At 33.2% G+C, this 19,382-nt stretch overlaps 1 non-coding gene across 1 annotated transcript; it reads right to left on the bottom strand.

Annotated features, from left to right (window-relative positions):
• Positions 1-9,939: 9,939 nt before the first annotated feature.
• Positions 9,940-10,046, bottom strand: LOC131179577 (small nucleolar RNA R71). The gene has a single exon (XR_009148468.1). It is a non-coding gene; the product is annotated as a small nucleolar RNA R71 (small nucleolar RNA).
• Between the last annotated feature and the right edge of the window lie 9,336 nt (positions 10,047-19,382).

Raw genomic sequence — 19,382 nt, forward strand, 5'->3', positions numbered from 1 at the left:
CCACCACCAAATCGATTCCCACCTAGCTATGATATCAATTAATATTACCAGTTCCACCAAACCCATGGTCATGACACCAACCAATGCTTCTAACTAAAGCATGATATCTAAGACTGAATTGATGCAAAAAAGATAACCTACCCAGAAAACTGACCAAACACCCACATCAAGCCTATGCCTAACTAAATTTTCTACCTCCACCAGGTCTCTACATGATCTCTACCATCCTAAATAACCCTAACAGAATTATTAACTTTATCCAACCCATCCAAAAGCCCAATAAATCTCAGTCTATAATGGTTGTTGACATTTGTCATAATTCTGGCTATGATGAGGGTCCTTTGGATGTCCAGACCGATTTTGATGAAGAGGTAATTGCATTGCAAGTAGATAGTTCAGATCTACCAATGTCTGGTTTTCAAGTTGCTAGGACTTATAAAAACTTGATGGATCCAAAAGTGGCTACTGTGAAGAAAAAAATGAAGTTTTTTCCTAGTATGGGCCTCGAAAAATGTATAGATGGGCTAATGGCTTTTTTTGAGATGCAGGGGCACATCACAAGGTATGATTTGGGCTATGAGCCAACTAAAGAGGAAAAAGAGTCAAAACCTCCTAAGTTCTTGAAAGAGGGGGGCAATTACTTGGACATATGATTAGGGGTTACTACATATGAAAGTGCTAAAGCAAAAAATCAGGACCATTGATCTAAGGACTACATGGAAAGCTAAGCACCTAAAGCTACATCCCTAAGTTTGAGTCTGTTTTTTGTAATGCTCACAGTAGTGATACTGATGTTTCCATTTCTGATATACTTGATGCTGATTTTAAGGCAAAGATCAATAACATGACCAGTCCTTTTGCTTTGTTTGATGTTTATTCTAATGGGCATATGCATGGCATTCATAATCATTTAGAATTAGTTTCTATTAATGCAACAAAATCGATCTCTATTAATTTGGGTACACCAAATAATCCTAAAGACATTAAGTTAGCTGAAGATTTAACCCAAGAAGAAAGAGATAAATTTATAGCCTTGTTAACAAAGTACCAAGAAGCAAATACCTTGAGCTTAGAATCAAATGGCTGATTCCCAAGCCACACTGGTATCCCCAGAGGAAAAGAGTGATCAAAAGTTAACTTAGCTAGTTATCCTAATGAGGAGTAAAATTTCGTGCTATGAAGGATTAGTAATAGCACATGTGGACCTAGAGGGAGAAGGAAAATGGTATGAAGACATAAGGAGGTCTTTAGAAGTGAAAGAATACTAGCAATCAGCTAATAAAAGAGATAGAGCAATAATTCATGGATTAGCCACTCAACTTACTTTAGCTGGGGGGCAATTCTACAAACTCTTATGTGTGATAGAAAAATAGGCAGAGCAAATAATGAAAGAAGTACATGCAGAAATGTGTAGTCCCCACATGAATGAAAAGGTTCTAGTTGGGAAAAAAATGTTCAAAACATATAAGGATTGGCCTGAAAAACTCTCTTATGTTCTTTAAGGTTATCGTAGTACTGCAAGGACATCCACGGGGGCAACCCCATTCTCTTTGGTGTATGGCACTAAAGCAATGCTATCCATTAAGAAAGAGGTAAAATCCTTGAGAGTGATACTAGAAGCTAAGATCCCGAAAAATAAGTGGGCCCAGAAAATATATGAAGAACTAGTTTTGATTGATGAGAAGAGGATGCGAGCCTTGTATCATATGCAAGCTTATCAGAGGAAGATAGCCAGGGCCTTTAATAAGAAGGTGAAGCCAAAAAAGATCAAAGAGGGAGACATAGTTGTGAAATAAGCTCAGCCCATCCCTTTTGATCCAAGAGGAAAGTTTAAGCCAAACTGGGTTGGTCCATACATAGTCAAAAAGATCTTGCAGGAGGTGCTATAAGAATATCAGACTTGGATGGGAATGAATTTCAAGAACTAGTCAACTTAGACAAGCTCAAATGGTACTTTGTGTGAGATAGGCCCGCTAGGCTAAAAACCTGCAAAAGGCAGTCTAGGCAAAAGTAAGGGTTAGAAAAGAAAAAAAAAAAGAAGAAAAGAAAAAAAATGCTAGATTGAAAATCAGCAAAAGGTGGTCTAGGCAAAAGGAGTGATAAGAGAAGATCTGGATGGAAAACCTAAAAAGGTCATTCAACAGGTTATAAAGTTTATTTCTAACTTTGAAAGGTTGAAAATTTGGTAAAACTAAATGTAAGAGGGAGTAATGGTATACTTGAATAAACAAAGAAGCTTTTATTGCATTAACCAGGAATAGTTTTTATTTAATTATGATTGTAAATGTTTGTGTCTTGAGGGATACATCAAAAGATTAAGTAATTGAACTGCATTATTTTAATTTAACCTATTGTCTTGGGAGCATGACAGAATAGGTGCTTAATATGAATGCCTTGGTGATTGTCTAATTTCAAAAAAAAAAAAGAGAAAAAGAAAAGAAAAAAAGAGAGCTCGCTAAGTGGAAACCCCAAAAGGGCCGCTTAGGCAAAAGTTAGAGCAAGCCCGCTAAAATGAAAACTCAAAAGAGCATTTCAGGCAAAAGTTAGGGCACAAAGAATTGAGTTCATGGAAGAGAAAGGAGTCCAGGCAGAACAAGGTTTTGAAATAGCTGTAGAATAATGAAGCATGGGGGAGAGAAGAAAAAGAAAAATCAGAGAGAAATTGTATTGTGACCTTAAGGAAGTCTTTTTAGTGAATGGTTTTTCTCAAAAATTTTGAGGTTATAAGAAAGTTTTTACAAAAAGAGGTCCCCCAGAGGACTAAGTTTTTTTTAGAATCTCTAGTAAAATCAGCATGCCCATGATAGGAAACAGCATACAGGAAGCACAAAAATCAGAGAGAATTTTGAGACCCAGTCATCCCAATTTTTTCAAATCATGAATTAGATATTTTTTGGTAAGTCCTAAGATATTGTTTAGGCCGCACGTCATAGTTGTGTAAGGCATAGAAGAATATGCATCAACATGTCACCTGTAGGTGTGTAAGGCGTAGAATAACATGCATCACCACAGCCATGTGTCGAACTATGAGAGGGTCTCGATTCTTCCTCAGGATAGCGAGGGGGATACGTAGGCAATTTAGGACTGCGGTCCTAAATACGAACCCACAACATTTCATGACAAATGTTTTTTGGTAAGTCCTTAGATGTTGTTTAGGGCAAATGGCATAGTTGTGTAAGGCTTAGAAGAACACGCATCAACATGTCACCTGTAGGTGTGTAAGGCATAGAAGAACATGCATTACAATAGTTTCAAGTGTCGAACTACGAGAGGGTCTGATTCTTCTTCAAGATAGTGAGGGGGATACATAGGCAGTTTAGGACTGCGGTCCTAAATATGAACCCATAACATTTCATGACAGATATTTTTTGGTAAGTCCTTAGACGTTGTTTAGGGCATATGACATAGTTGTGTAAGGCGTACAAGAACACGCATCAATATGTCACCTATAAGTGTGTACGGCATAAAAGAACATGCATCACCGCAGTTTCAAGTGTCGAACTACGAGTGAGTCTGATTCTTCCTCAGGATAGTGAGGGGGATACATAGGTAGTTTAGGACCGCGGTCTTAAATATGAATCCACAACATTTTAAATCACACAGTTGCCATTGTCATGAGACCGTAGCTAGTCTCATGACGCAAAGTGTATCGATAGAGCAAGATGCACTAAATTTTCACATGACACAGTTATCACTATCATGAGACCGTAGCTAGTCTTATGACGCAGAGTGTATCGACAGAGCAAGATACACTCATTTTTCACATATCATAGTTATTATTGTTATGAGACCGTAGCTAGTCTCATAACATAGAGTGTATAGACCGAGCAAGATATACTTGATCCTCATAGCCAATGTTTCATAGTTATTAGAAATTTAAGTTTCACTTTGATGAAACTTGAGCCATGCTATCGCATTGATTTCAACTTTCGTCAAAGTGGGGGGCAAACTGTATACACTTATTTTGTGATGAGTATGTGGGAAACCCGATGATGAAAAATTATATGATTGTAAGATGTAATTAGAGGCATGGAGCTGAATTATTAATTCCGTGGCATGATCTTGAAAAAAAAAATAATAATGTGTTTTTTTGGGAAATGAATTTAATTAAATTTAAATAAAATTTTGTTTTGTTTAAATTTAATATGGGTAGTTTTTAAATGTACCTGATTAAGCTTAATTGGGCCCTATGGGCGTAAGAAAGTCTAGTTAGGAATTTTGAATATTACCCATTTATTTTATTTTTTGAAAATTAAAATAAAAAAAAATATCTTTTTCTCTATCCCTCTCCCATACAAACTATCCCGCTCCCATACAAACTCTCTCTCTCCCCCTTTGGCCCCACCTTTTCCTCACTCCCTATTGGTGCCTTGCCCTTCCCCTCTCTTCCCATTGGTTGAAACATCTCATCCATATCTCAATTTCACCCAAATTCTACAATCCTAGTTGTTTAAATTATCTGAACTTTATCACTTTAGGACTCCAAAACCTATCACACCTCTCTCCCAAAACCCTATAAATACCCCACTAAAAAAAAGAAAAAAAGAAAAAAGAAGAGAGGTGGTGGAGAAGACAAAAAATAAAAAAAGAAAAAAAATTTAAAGAGAGAAATAATCAAAATTTCTTTGAGTTCTTCTTTCTTTCTTGCGATATTTCTTGAATGTTAGTTGATAAGTGCATAATTTATTAATTTTACTCCCATCACATTTAGTGTTTTTAATGTGTTTTTATGTTTAATTCAGTTGGTTAAGTATAGTTATCTATTAGGCTTATGTTTAGAGAGTTGTTGAAATAATTGTGTTAAATAGAGAAATTTGACTCTTGCTATATTTTTCAGGGTTTTGGTGAAGTTCCGGAGAGTAGAAGTGTGGAAGGAAGCTTGAAAAGGTCGAAGGATTGAGAAGCATTGTTGATACAAAGTACACGGGTCGTGTAAGCACAACCAGAGACCCGTGTAACATTCTGCCAGAAGGAATCCAGAAAACAGAGGAAGAAACGAAGTACACGGGCCGTGTAATTTGAACCGTCTAAATCCTGGAGACCCGTGTAACTTTCTGTGCCAATGTGAGACAGACCCTGTAGGGGGTGGGGGTGTGAGGCGAAATATCATCCATTAAAATTATATAAAATGCACCAGGTAATGCCCAGGAAAGATAGTGGAGTCACAATGGTCTCACTTAAGTACCACCTCCTTAGACAACATTTCCTAGACATGCACTTCATACAATCCTAATAGAATCAAACCACTGGTAAGTACCGTCTTCCCATAACACTACCACGGTACTAAGGATTTATGCCACGAAGGCATAACTAGACAGGAGTCGCCACCCGGGTAATAACAGAGACATATTCAGTGTTTCATTCGAGGGTCGTGGATGGCAACTTACTCATTGCAGAGTTTCCACAACCGTCATTACCATAGCCCAATGTCTAGGTTCGGGATAGTGGGTACGTAAGGGGAAGGTGTTAGGCACCCCTTACGCCCGGTCTAACCTCGTTAATTTGAGTGCCAGTCCTCTACTAATGTTTCTAGAAGTCTTGTTTATTATTCATTTATTAAACTTTATCCTAAAAATGCAATTCTAATCCTACACACGCAAGTAATTCACAAAAGGATTGTTGTTTACACACAATTTTCATGCACAAGTAATTCCTATCTATGGGGTTGCTAATTATTTAAGTGATATTTACCAGATGACTAAAATTAATTTATTATTGAGAATTTAATTTACAAACAAATTCAATTTCAAATAACCCTATGTTTCTATTTAACATAATTAATTAATTTTCACCAAGTTACCCTAAGGATAATTAAACTAAGTTAATTATGTACATGTGTAATTTATTCTAATATCACATAAGGCCCAAATAATCACAACCTAATAAAGACTTCTAACATGCAAATTTATTTTACAATTACCAAGTATTAAATTAAATTTATTTACATGCCAATGTTAGTTTAATTTACAAACAAGATTAATTTTAATTTACAAAGTATTTATTTAAATTAATTACATGAAAAAATCAGTTAAATTAAAAACAAAGTTAATTTTAATTTACCAAATAAAAGTTTTATTATTACTACAATTTCATGCCAATGGTTATTCGATAAGTTTAGAGTTACTTAATTGGTAAATGCAATGCTATTAGCAAGCTACCCTTAAAAAAGGGTCTTTTCTTCTAGTATGGTAATGATATCCCTAGCTTACTCCCGTTTAGCTCCATATAAGCTCCACGCAAATGCCCTCTTTGGTACTTACCTTAGGGCTACTTACCAATTTTGTTTGTAATAAAAAATAAAGAAACTAAAGAAAATAAAAGAAATAAAGAAAATATTAATAACAATTTACATTGGATTCTAACTCTAGTCTCCTAAAGAGTTAAGATTCCTAATTAGTTTCAACCACCTAATGGTCTAAGTCTTCTAACATTATCCAAACACTTCATAACACTTCTTGAATTAAAGGAACACAGAAAAATAGATCAAACATCAATTAAAACCCAAGAAAATACAAGAACATGCATAAATATACAATTTCCAAATTCTGACAGATTAACAGTAGCAAGAAATCCGATTTTTTAAAAATAGTTATATATGCCTAAAAATCATAAAAACATTATAGAAGATAGTCTACATATCATACAAGATCATAAAATTTATAAATCAAACAAAACCCTAACCGAATGGTCTACATAAATTGTAATTTTTCTAAGTGACAGAATCGTACTACTTTTTTGTAAAATTCATAACTCATTAACCACAATAGATATGAATGCAAAACCAATTGGAAAAGATTCATAAGAGTCTGAAGTTAATTTTAGACACTAGATTTATACAAAAATATTAAGGAACAAGGGAAATATGGGCTCCACAAGTCGGATATCTTGCAAATCAGATTTTACAGGAACCCTAACTTCAAACAGCCATAACTTATAAAATATTAAAGCTTTTTTTGTGATTCTTGAGCCTAAAATTAATGGAATTTTGTGTAGAATATGAATATAATTTTTACAAATTTTTTACAGATTCAGAAAATAATGAAAAATAATAAAAATACGAGAGACAGAAACTAAACATGTGCAGAGTTGTGTATTCCCTCAAATTAAACATGATTACATGATCTATATGAACATATAAAATAAATTGAAGACAAAGAGCATAGAATTAAAATATTATGTGGCATAGATCTTGAAAAGAAAACAATAAAAACTGACCTGAAAAAAAATAAGGAAGAACTCAAAAAGTCTTGAATATCTCTAAATTTCTTATAGCTCTGAATTTTCTCTTCCTCTTTCCTCCCATCCTCTTTCTTCCCTTCTCTAGTAGGGTATTTATAGGGTTTTGGGAGAGAGGTGTGATAGGGTTTGGAGTCTTAGGGTGATAAAGTTTAGATGACTTAAACAACTACGATTGCAGAATTCGAATAAGACTGGAATATGGGTGAGGTATTTCAACTAATAGGAAGACAGGAAAAAATGAAAGGCACCAATAGGGAGTGAGAAAGAGGTGTGGTAGGGTTTGGAGTCCTAGTGATAAAGTTTAGATAACTTAAATGACTAGGATTGATGAATTTGGATGAGACTGAAATATGGGTGAGGTGTTCCAACCAATAGAAAGAGAGGGAAAGGGGGTGACACCAATAGGGAGTAAGGAAGAGAGTGGGGCCAAGGAGGAGAGAGATATTTTGTTATTTTAATTTTCAGAAAATAATTAAATGGGTCCCATTTAAAATTTCTAACTATGCTTTCTTAGGCCCATGGAGCCCAATTAAACTTAATTAGATCCATTTAAGAACTATCCATATTAAATTTAAACAAAATAAATTTTTATTTAAATTTAATTAAATTAATTTCCCCAAAACTTTATTATTATTATTATTATTATTTTTTCAAGATCATGCCACAGAATTAATAATTCAGCTCCATGCCTCCAATTACATCTTACAGTCATATAATTTTTCATCATCGGGTTTTCCACGGCCTCAATGCACATACTCATTACAAAATAAGGGTCTACAGACCCACTCAGCTCTAGTAAGTTACACAGCCCTGGGCTGTGTAGTGATACACGCCGTATCCGCCGACGCCGCTTCGATTTTGCTCTAGTTGCAGTTTTTGACAGAGACTCTAAAAACCTAACCCTAAACCATTTATTATAAATAGAAGAGATAACAGCCGACTCAGACATCATTCAGACGCCTCCAAAATCATTCAGCAGCCTCTCCATTCGTCTTTGAGAATTGTTCTTTATTTTTCCTTTATTTTTCTGTAAGCCATGAGTGGCTAAGTTTTTCATTCAGTTCAAGGGATTCAAGTTCTTTTGCTTGATTTGTGAGATCAAGTTCTTAATTTAATTTATGTCTTTTTGAATATCTATTGTTTTCTGATTTAATTATTTTTGATCTGTTGAATGATTTGCTAAAAAGGCCTATTAGTTAATTGTTTGATTTGATCAATTGCTAGTTCATCTTCATAATCCATAATTGTTGTGTAAGATTGAACATGAGTAGCAATTAGGTTTTATTGATTATGATCTCAGTTTTCGATAATAACCTAAGAAAACAATAGGATAGATTAAATGATTTATGCTTCATAAATTGTTGTTCAGCTTAACTACTTCCTTTTCTTAAAGCAGTTATTAATTTGATGAGGATTGCTTAATACCAATTCAATTAATAATTAGAGTCAATAAGAGTGCTGGGCTCAAATTGATGAGTATAGGGAAGTCAGGTGTTTACCTCGCTGTTTGGTAAATCTACGTTAAGTATTCAATAAGAGATAATTGTATTTCTATTGTCTATGATCGAATCAATCCATTGGAATGAGAATTACCTTGGACTGAAGTTTGTTTAAATTGAGATTTTCATATTTAGTTCTTGAATTTATGATTTCTTCTGATTTTGTGTTACAAACACCCCCCCCCCCCCCTAAAATCTTTATTCTTTCGTTTTCCATTACACACAAGTGCACGAAATTTAATAATTCAGTCTCTAGGGTTCGACCTGGATTTATCACTTACTGCAGAAAATATTTCATTACTGGTAATTTCAGTTAAATTAATTTCTGGTGGATTCGACACCCACCCAGAATTTTGGCGTCGTTGCCGAGGATTGAAGTTTATTGGATTTCGTGTCTTTGGTGTTAGATATTCTGTTATTAATTTTGTTCGTGAAGTGTTGCTATTTTCAGGTTTTCAAAAAAAAAAAATTTACGGTGTTACTATTCATTTTGAATTTTGGTTAAATTTGGAGGGCGGCCTATACCTATTTTGAAGGAAACGACGCTCTGATCAAGTCCAATTAATCCTTTGGATTTCTTTGGCCCCACCCTTTTAAGGCCAAATTCCATTGTTTTCTAGGGTTTTGAGGTATTTTTCTATTTTTAATTTTATTTCTTTTGTTTATGACAAGAACTTCTCAATCGTGAGTTGATCTTTGATCCGTATAGAAAAAACAACAAACAAATTTGAGAAAATTGGCTAAGCAAAGTGTGATTCTGAGTACATCTGAAGGAGTCCAATCTCCAAGGGAGTTAAGTTCGGATTCGAATTTGGATTCAAATTTCGAAAACGAAAGCATGGCTGCTAGGACTTTGAAAGAGTTGGCTGCTCCTGATCTAAACCAACAGCCTTTGTGTATCCAATACCCTACTTTGAATGTTGCTTTTGAGTTGAAATCTGGACTAATCCATTTGATACCTAAGTTTCATGGTCTTGCAGGTGAGGATCCACATAAGCATTTAAAGGAATTTTATGTTATGTGTTCCAGCATGAAACCTCAAGGAGTCTCCGAGGACCAGATTAAGCTACGAGCTTTTCCCTTCTCATTGGAAGGCACAGCTAAGGATTGGTTGTATTACCTTCCTTCCGGATCTGTCAACTCATGGAATGGGATGAAGCAAATATTTTTGAAGAAGTATTTTCCTGCTCCCCATGCTGCCAACATAAGAAAAGAAATTTGTGGAATCCGACAGTATAATGGAGAGAGTTTGTATGAGTATTGGGAGAGATTTAAGAAGCTGTGTGCAAGCTGTCCCCATCATCAAATAAGTGAGCAGCTATTGATTCAGTATTTCTATGAAGGACTTTTACCAATGGACCACAGTATGATAGATGCTGCTAGTGAAGGAGCTTTGGTTGACAAAACACTAGAAGAGGCAAGGAGGCTGATTGCTAACATGGCAGCAAATTCTCAGCAATTTGGAATGAGAATGGATCACACACTTATAAAGGTTAATGAGGTAAGTACATCTAACCTTGAGAAGCAAATTTCTGATTTAACTTCTTTGGTGAGGCAGTTGGCTGTAGGGAACATGCAAACTGTTAAAGTATGTGGGATTTGTTTGGGTTCGGGTCATGCTATTGACATGTGTCCTGCATTACATGAGGATGAATCAATGCAACATGCTAATGCAATCAGACATTATGGACAGCCACAATGCAGGTATGATCCCTTTTCTAACACTTATAATTCAGGATGGCGAGATCATCCCAATTTGAGTTATGGGAATCAACCAGTGTAAAATCGATACCGGCAGCAAAGACCACAAGTGAATCAACCACCTCCACCTCCACCTCCCTCAAATCAAGGTATGTCACTTGATGAAATTGTTAAAACTTTGGCTAACAATACACAAGCTTTCAACAGAGAATGTAAATAGCATTCAAAACATAGAGAGGCGTATTGGTCAATTAGCCTCATCCGTGAGTAAGTCGAAGCTCAAGGTTCTGAAAGCTCCCATCACAAACAAACCATGAACCCCAGAGAAAATGCGAGTGCTATCAAGTGAGTGGGAAAAAGTTGATAATCGCACTCACATGAGCCAATAAAAAGAAGAAGCAAGGAGCAAAAGAGTCCAAGTTCCCGGTTGAGGTAACATCAACCTAAACTGAATAAGGTTAATAATTCTGTTCTTCCTCCATTCCCATGCAGGTTGGCCAAGACGAAGAAAGAAGAATAAGAGAAAGAAATTTTGGAGACCTTCAGGAAGGTAGAGGTGAATATACCTTTACTTGATGTGATCAAACAAGTTCCCAAGTATGCTAAATTCCTTAAGAAACTATGCACTACAAAGCACAAGTTGAGGAATAATGAGAAGATTAGTGTGGGGGAAAATGCGTCAGCATTAATTCAGCAAAAATTACCCCCTAAGTGTAAGGATCCAGGTTCGTTTTCTATTCCCTGCAGAATAGGTGACTTTAAATTTGAATTTGCAATGGCAGATTTAGGAGCATCTATTAATGTTATGTCAAATTCAGTTTTTCAAACTTTAAATTTGGGTCCTTTGAAAGAAACCAGTGTGATTATTGATACAAAGTACATGGGTCATGTAAGCACAACCAGAGACCTGTGTAACATTCTGCCAGAAGGAATCCAGAGAACCGAGGAAGAAACGAAGTACACGGGCCTTGTAATTTGACCCGTGTAAATCCTGAAGACCCGTGTAACTTTCTGTGCCAATGCGAGACAAACCCACTCAGCTTCAATAAGTTACACTGCCCTGGGCCGTGTAGTGATACATGGGCCGTGTATCCGTCGACAGTCAGTTTCCTGATTTTGCTCTAGTTGCAGTTTTTGACAGAGACTTTAAAAACCTAACCCTAAACCATTTATTATAAATAGAAGAGATAGCAGCCGACTCAGACATCATTCATACGCCTCCAAAATCATTCAGCAGCCTCTCCATTCGTCTTTGAGAATTCTTCTTTATTTTTTCTTTATTTTTCTGTAAGCCATGAGTGGCTAAGTTTTTCAGTTCAAGGGATTCAAGTTCTTTTGCTTGATTTGTGAGACCAGGTTCTTAATTTAATTTATGTCTTTTTGAATATCTATTATTTTTTGATTTAATTGTTTTTTATCTGTTGAATGATTTGCTAAAAAGGCCTATTAGTTAATTGTTTGATTTGATCAATTGCTAGTTCATCTTCACAATCCATAATTGTTGTGCAAGATTGAACATGAGTAGCAATTAGGTTTTATTGATTATGATCCCAGTTTTCGATAATAATCTAAGGAAACAATAGGGTAGATTAAATGATTTATGCTTCATAAATTGTTGTTCAGCTTAACTACTTCCTTTTCTTAAAGTAGTTATTAATTTGATGAGGATTGCTTAATACCAATTCAGTTAATAATTAGAGTCAATAAGAGTGTTAGGCTCGAATTGATGAGTACAGGGAAGTCAGGGGTTTACCTCGCTGTTTGGTAAATCTACGTTAAGTATTCAATAAGAGATAATTGTATTTCTATTGTCTATGATTGAATCAATGTATTGGAATGAGAATTACCTTGGACTGAAGTTTTTTTAAATTGAGATTTTCATATTTAGTTCTTGAATTTTTGATTTCTTCTGATTTTGTGTTACAAACCACCCCCCCCCCCCCCCCCCCCCCCCCCACAAATCTTTGTTTCTTTCGTTTTTCATTACACACAAGTGCACGAAATTTAATAATTCAATCTCTAAGGTTCGACCTGGATTTACCACTTGCTGCAGAAAATATTTCATTACTGGTAATTTCAATTAATTTAATTTCTAGTGGATTGGACACCCACCATTACTTCTTTTATTTTCTTTTCAAGATCTATGCCATGTAATATTTAATTCTATGTTCCTTGTTTCTAATTTATTTTGCATGTTCATGTGGATCATGTAATCATGTTTAATTTGAGGGGATACACAACTCTGCACATATTTAGTTTTCTTTCTCTCATATTTTTATTATTTTTTGTCATTTTCTGAATGAATAAAATTTTAATAAAATTATATTCATATTCTTCATGAAATTCTATTAATTTTAGGCTCAAGAATCACTGAAAAAGCTTTTGTATTTTGTAAGTTATGGCTATTTGAAGTTAGGGTTCTGCAAAATTCGATTTGCAGCAAGATACCCAATTATGAAGCCCATATCTCCCTTGTTTCTTAATATTTTTGTGTAAATATGATATCTAAAATTAAGTTTAGAATCCTGTGAATCTTTTCTAATTAGTTTCGCATTCATATCTATTATGGTTGGTGAGTTATGAACTTTACAAAAAAAGTAGTGCGTTTTTGTCACTAGAAAATGTTACGATTTGTGTAGACCATTCGGCTAGGGTTTTGTTTTGGTTTATAAATTTTATGATATTGTATGATGTTTTGGCTATTTGCTGTAATTTTTCATGATTTTTAGGCGTGTCTAACTATTTTTGAAAAATCAAATTTCTTACTACTGTCAATCAGCCAGAATTTGAGAATTGTATATTTATGTATATTCTTGTGTGTTCTTGAGTTCTAATTGATAGTTGATTTAACTTATTTGAGTTCACTTAATTCAAAAAGTGTTATGAAGTGTTTGGATCATGTTAAAAGACTTGGACCCTTAGGTAGTTGTAACTAATTAGGAATCTTAACCCCTTATGATACTAGAGTTAGAATCTAATATGAATTATGATTAGTATTTTCTTATTTTTTTTTTTAGTTTCTTTACTTTTTAGTTTCTTTACTTTTTAATTTCTTTATTTTTATTATAAATAAAATTGATAAGTAGCTCTAAGGTAAGTACCAAAGAGGGTATTTGCGTGGAGCTTATATGGAGCTAAACGGGAATAAGCCAGGGATATCATTGCCATACTAGAAGAAAAAACCATTTTTTAAGAGTAGCTTGCCCCAATGGCAACTATAATTACTAACAAGTAAGTAATCCTAAATTCCTAGAATAACCATTGACATGAAATTGTAGTAATAATAGGATTTTATTTGGTAAATTAAAATTAACCTTGTTTTTAATTTAACTGACTTTTGCATGTAATTAATTTAAATAAATACTTTATAAATAAAAATTAATATTGTTTGTAAATTAAATTAACCTTGGCATGTAAAATAAATTTAATTTAATACTTGATAATTATAAAATAAATTTGCATGTTAGAAATCTTTATTAGGTTGTGATTGTCTGGGCCTTATGTGATATTAGAATAAATTATACATGTACATAATTAATTTAGTTTAATTATCCTTAGGGTAACTTGGTAAAAAATTAATTAATTAGGTTAAATAGAAACTTATGGTTATTTGAAATTGAATTTGTTTGTAAATTAAATTCTCAATAATAAATTAAATTTAGTCATCTGATAAATATCATTTAAATAATTAGCAACCCCATAGATAGGAATTACTTGTGCATGAAAATTGTTTGTAAACTACAACCCTTTTGTGAATTACTTGCATGTGTAGGATTAGAATTGCATTTTTAGGATAAAGTTTAATAAAGGAATAATAAACAAGACTTCTAGAAACATTAGCATAGGATTGGCATTTAAATTAATGAGGTTAGACTAGGCGTAAGGGGTGCCTAACACCTTCTCCTTACATACCCACTATCCCGAACCTAGACATTAGGCTATGGTAATGACGGTTGTGGAAACTCTGTAAGGAGTAAGTTGCCATACATTACCCTCGGAAGACACACTGAATATGTCCCGGTTATAACCCGGGTGGCGACTCCTGTCTATCTATGCCTTCGTGGCATAAATCCTTAGTACTGTGGTAGTATTATGGGAAGACGGTACTTACCAGTGGTTCGATTCTATTAGGATTGTATGAAGTGCATGTCTAGGAAATGATGTCTATGGTGGTGATACTTAACTGAGACCATTGTGACTCCACCATCTTTCCTGGGCATTACCTGGTGCATTTTATATAATTCTAGTGGATGATAATTCGCCTCACACCCCGCCCCCCCTCCCCCCCCCCCCCCCCTCTCTCCTACATACATCCATGAAATAGTCAGATTAAATGAGGTTTCTGCTTCCATAATATCTGACGAAGGGCCCCAATTCACTTTTTTGTTCTAGAGGAAGCCACAGGAAGCACTTGGCACACAGCTGAATTTTAGTACAACTTTCCACCTACAGACAGATGGGCAATCTGAGAAGATAATGCAAATATTAGAGGATATACTTGGTATGTGTGTCATAGATTTTGGAGGTCAGTACTAATTTATAGATTATAATTTAATTAGTAAGAAATTCAATACAATTGGTTCAAAATTTTATTTGCTAAAATGGGCTAATTATTCATAAATTGAAGATAAAGATTAAGTAATGCATGTAAATACTATATTTTGTTCGAATCTAAAATAAATTTTTCAAAAATAAAATAAAAATAGGAAAGTGAAAAAAAATTATCAGTTTATTTTCAATTTTCGGTTTCAATTTCTAATTGATATTTTTAATTTCAATCTTTCCTTTCTTTTCAATTTTTTTTTATTTTTCAAATACTAATTTTATTTTTATTATTTAATTAAAATTTAAAAAACTAAAATAAAATAGGAAAAACAAAAATAAAAAAGAAAGAAGAACAAAAAGGAAAAATCAATCTGTTTTGAATCTTGGTTTTAGTTGGCATTTTGATTTCAATCTTTCCCACGTTTTTATCATTATTTTTTAAAAATTTTAATTTTAAGTTTCAAACAATAATTTTATTCTCACCATGTAATAAAAGAGGAATTTAAAAGTAAACAAAATCAATTGTTTGAATTCAATTTTGATTTTTAATCTCACATCTTCAATTTATCCTAAATTTGATTTTCTTTATTATTTTATAAAAAGAGGAAATATTCTATTGGGTCTTAATTTTAGCCTTTAAATTTGGAATATCCTCCCATTTTAATTTTAAGAAAATAGAGAAGGATAAGAAATTAATTAAAATAGAATTTCATTAATAATAAATTAATGTTTGTCAATTTCCTAAGCTTCCTAGTTATCTGTAGAGAAACCTCTCCTCTCCCTTTGACTCTCTCGTAAAAGACAGAAGCCTTTCTTCAAAAGGGAAGAACGGATCCTCTCTTGAAAAAAACTCTCTATAGCAACGTCATTAGCTTTCCTGGAAAGAGACTCATCTTCTTTCCTCTTAAAAGGAAAAAAAAGTTGTCCCCTCCAATATTTGATTCTCGCATCAACTAGTCCAATTCTCGGTTTTACTCCAAGAATTAAGGTCTCTTTTTTTATTCCAAATAACTCTGTTAGATTAATTTTAACTCAATCTTAATGGGTTTTGTTAAAATAAATAAATTTATGACTTTGATTAGATGATATTTGAATATATATTCCATTATCTTTTGTACATTTTTTAATTATATAGACGTTTACTAAAAAACACATATAATTAAGAATTAAAAAATATATTACATTACTAACATATAATTTAGTTATATGATGAAGGATAAAATAATTTAATGTATTTATGATAAATTATTTTAAAAAATTAAAAATGAAAATAATATTAAATTATATATACTTATAATTAAAGATAAATTAATTTATATATTATAAGCTTAATTATAAATAAATATTTATAATTCTATTAAAATTATAAAATATATAAAAATATATATGTATAGAATATGCATTTTGTTTAGCTTTAGCTCGGTATGATTCTTAATAGTTTGTGTATGGTTTTGATTCAATTTATAAAGAATTAAAATTAAATTAAAATATAGTAAATATAATTAAATAAATTATAATTTAATATTTAAAATTCGATAAAACTTATAATTTAGCCGCTGTATCTAAAAAATGGGGATGAAGAACACGAATTTGGAGATACAGAAACAAGAGAAGGTATCTGCCGAGACCATGAGAGAATTAATGGATGTGATTCTTGGAAAGAGGCTTTTTCCTCTTTCCGTTATCCGCTTTGATATTGATAAGGACAAACATAGAGTTGAAAAGACCACTGATGAAGCAGGAGCAAAGATAGCTTTCGATGGAATATTCACCAAACTTGCAGGGTCAAACAATAAAGATGGGTTAGTAAGGACAAATTTGATTTATGAGGAAAGTTTTGTTCTAGATCATCTCATTTTTTTTTCCCTCTTTGATGAACTAGCAGGTACATGGACTTCAAAACGCTATTGAAATTAGTGGGTGATGAGAAAGTGATTCAGCATTTCGAAGGGGTAGCAGAAGATAAATAGAACACCCCAAGAGTTGAACGGAACAATACAGAATAAGACAAACAGATCAAGAGATCAATTTTTAGGAACTGGATGGTTAAATTTTTATTTATTTGTTTTCCCTGTAGACTTGTCTCCTAAAGGCGTATCTTCTTTTGCTTGAGCTGGGTGTATACAAGTGATGATACATGCATTTTGCATAGTCATTTAGGTTTAATTTTATGGCCATTTCATTTATATGTTTGTCACTTTTAGTTAATTTTATTAGTTATTTAGATAGTTTTTCATAATTGTCAATTTTTGGGTTAAATTATAATTTTGTTTTATTTTGTAGGTAAAATAGTGTTTTTGAGGGACTAAAAAGAAATTGTGCCAATGAAGAGTGATTCCCATAGCAAAAAATGTCAAAAAAAAAAAAAGCTTGAAGGTTGAAGAATGCAAAATTGCCAAAACTTGCATAACCTGTTGCACAAGTTGTGCAGTTCTACACAAGAAGAAGAAGCAATTTTTAAAACCTGCCGAAACCTGCATAAGTTACTGTATGATTTATGCAGATTTGCTCATTGCTTATGCAGCTTCACGAAATCCTGCATAACTAGCTGCATAACTTATGCAGTTACAATCCTCATTTATGCAGCATCACAGAAAGAGCACCATACCTGCCAAAACTTGTATAACCAGTTGCATAACTTATGCAGTTTCATGGAGGACTCCAAAGCTTGAAAAACCTGCACAACCAACCTGCATAACTTATGCAGTATCACGAGAAGCACCTAAAACTACCAATTTTGCATGGAATCTGTATAAGAAGCTTACACAACTTGTGCAACTCTTTATGATAAGCTGGCAGAAAGATTCTCTCACGTGAACTTTACCTTAAACACATCATTTTAGGGCTACTTGTAAGAAGAATATAAATAGTGTCCTTATCTCATTTTGGCAAAGAGGAGAAAGAAAGGAAGAAAGAGGAAAAAGGCAGAGAAACAGTCAGAAAATAGAGCAAGATACATCACTCTCCATTTCTAAACTAGATTTGGAGTTTTCTTCTTTTCTTCACTACTTTCTACATTTCTTGTATTGGGTTTCTTAGTTATTAGCATAGTTTCAAGTTTTATTTCCATATTTACTCAGATTTTTTTGTAATTATTATGGATAGTGAGTAGTTTTTCATAGATTTTAGAGTTGGGATGTAATATTTGAGATATTTTGTGAATTTTCATTGGGTAATCCATATTTTGTGGTTTTTATGAGGTTTTATCCATTTCTTATGTGCTTAATGACATGCTTAGTGTAGGATCCCATTAAGTATTGTTCTTAATCCATGGTTGAAGTACCGAAAGGAGAAAACCCTGTGATAGATAATCAAGAAATTGGACTTGATTAACTTAAATCTAAAAATAGACTGAGGAGTAAGAGAATTTACAGATTAATTAAGGAACTTAATGGGTCTTGATTAATTTTAACTCCATAAAAGTAGAATTAAGTTAATTAAGACACTCTTTGTCTCACTCGAAAGGGTATTCAGAGGATTTAAGAATTAATTTCCTTAAAACCCATAATTTCTATAAGATTGGATAACCAATTTTAAAATCCCAAAATAGCTTGAATATGAATTCCCAAACTCCGGAATCGCCCTTTTATCATTATTAATTTCTAATCGAATTTAATTGCTTGTCATTTTAAATCTTGCCATATTTCAATTTGCTCATTTCAATTTATCGCAAATTTAGTTGAATCTTCATATTGGTAATTAGATTATTAATTTTACACATATAGATTTCACACCTCAATTTCTATCAATCTATCACTTGAATTTCAAAATTAGCTTGAATTAGTCAATTTTTATATCAAAAATTCAATCATTAACATAACTCTTTGAGGGAACGATAACTTTTCTATATTACTTATACGACCCGTGCACTTGCGGTTGGGCCACATCAAGTTTTTAGCACCGTTGTCGGGGAGTTGTTTGTTTAAGATTAAATTCTTCATTATTTCAGTTGTTTATAGTTTTTATCTTTGTTATCTTTTCATTTTGTGTTTTATTTGTTCTTTTTTTTAGGTACTCTTAATCTTTTATGAGAAGAGCTAGAAGATCAAGTGACACATCCTTATTATTTAATCCTAAAATTGAGAAGTTTTGTAGAGCCAACAAAAAAGAAACCATAAAAAGGAAAGAAGCCTTGAGAACAACTGAAATTGAAGCAGAAATGACAGATGAGAGAGTTAGAATTGGTGGTGGTAATGCTGGAAATGATAGAAACAATGAAAATGCAGCCCATGGTGAAGAAGTTGTAAATGCTAATGTGCCTAGGGGAAGTATGATGGATCATGCATTCCCTCATTTTGATGATTTGAGAGAGAGTATAGCGAGACCAAGAATTGATGCAAATAGCTATAAGATGGATTTTGGGGTTCTTCAAATGATTCAAAATTCCCAATTTGGGGG

This window comes from Hevea brasiliensis, chromosome 4, assembly GCF_030052815.1.
Source record: "Hevea brasiliensis isolate MT/VB/25A 57/8 chromosome 4, ASM3005281v1, whole genome shotgun sequence".
In the NCBI taxonomy this organism is placed as follows: Eukaryota; Viridiplantae; Streptophyta; class Magnoliopsida; order Malpighiales; family Euphorbiaceae; genus Hevea; species Hevea brasiliensis.